The following is a 1,669-nucleotide window of genomic DNA, read 5'->3' as shown; positions in this document are numbered from 1 at the left end:
CTTTAAAGTTTGTTACAAAAGCTTTTTTCACTACCCTGATAAATATACACTTTTTAAATACAAATCTAGGGTTTCAAGGACTCTAGTCATGAAATCCCTGGGATACAGAATGTGATATCAAAAAAGGACTTCATGGAACAAAAGTGCATAAATATGAGAGTGTTTCTTGAGCCTTATCCAAGGGACAAGGAAATATCAAGCAGAAAAGAATTCTAACTGTAGAGAATGTTGTGTGAACAATAGATAATCCAGGTCTCTCTTTGTTCTGCTTCCTTGCTGACCACACGATCTTTGGGTGGTTAATTTAGATTCCTAGATATTTATACATTAAGAGTGTAGCTTCTCACACACTAGAATGACTGTGATGAAAGAAAAAGCAGAAAATAGCAAGTGTTGGCAAGGGTTTGGAGAAATCAGAACCCTTGTGCACTGTTGGTGAGGATGTCAAATGGCACAGCTGCTATGGGAAGTAGTGTGGTGGTTCCTCAGAGGAAAAAAATATATAATCACTATACTACCCGGCAATCCCACTTCTGGATACACATCCAAAGGAATTGAAAGCAGGTTGCCCTGGCTGGGTGGCTCGGTGGATAAAGTGTCAACCCAGTGTGCCAGAGGTCATGGGTTCGACCCCCGTCATGGCACATATAAGAAGCAATCCATGACTGTACAACAAAATGGAAACACTAAGTGGAGCACGTTGATGCTTCTCTCTCTCTCTCCCTTCCTCTCTTTTTCTCTCTCAAATCAATGAAAAAACATTTTTTTAAAAAATAATTGAAAATAGGTTTTCAAAGAGGTATCGTAACACCCATATTCATGGCAGCATTATTTACAATAGCCAAAAGGTGGAAACAATTCAAGTGCCCATCAGCGGATAAATGGGAAAACAATGTGGTGTATATGCACAAAATGGAATATTATTCAGCTTTAAAAAGAAAACAAATTCTATACATGCTACAACATGGATAGATGAACCAGGAGGACATTATACTAAGTGAAGTAAGCCAGTCACAAAAGGATGAACATCGTATGGTTCCATTTATATGAGTATCTAGAGTAGTTTAATTCATAGCGACAGAAAGTAAAATGGTGGTTTTCAGCGGGGTGGGGAGGGGCATTTGGAAGAGAACAGAGGCTTAGTTTCACAAACTTCCTGGATACTGGTTTGTCCTGGATATTGGTTGCCTAACAATGTGAATATACTTAATTTAACACTACTGACTTGTACACTTAAAAATCAGACAGTGGCGCAGTGGATAGAACATCGGACTGGGATGCGGAGGACCCAGATTTGAAACCTCGAGGTTGCCAGTTTGAGTGTGGGCTCATCTGGTTTGAGCAAGGTTTACTAGCTTGAGCCCAAGGTCACTGGCTCCAGCAAGGGGTCACTCGCTCTGCTGTAGCCCCCTGGTCAAGGCACATAAGAGAAAGCAATCAATGAATAACTAAGATACTGCAATGAAGAATTGATGCTTCTCATCTCTCTCCCTTCTTGTCTGTCCCTATCTGCCCCTCTCTCTGTCTCTATCTCTGTCACAAAAAGATTAATATGGTAAACTTTATGTTCTGTGTATTTTACCCTAACTCTAAAGAAAGAATGTAAAGGGTAGGGGAATAGGCAGTGTGGAGAGGTGGAGGAGGGTATGGGGGGGGGGTAAATGGTGAT

Source organism: Saccopteryx leptura, chromosome 3 (genome assembly GCF_036850995.1).
Source record: "Saccopteryx leptura isolate mSacLep1 chromosome 3, mSacLep1_pri_phased_curated, whole genome shotgun sequence".
NCBI classification, from domain to species: Eukaryota; Metazoa; Chordata; class Mammalia; order Chiroptera; family Emballonuridae; genus Saccopteryx; species Saccopteryx leptura.
Note: the sequence above shows the minus strand (reverse complement) of the source record.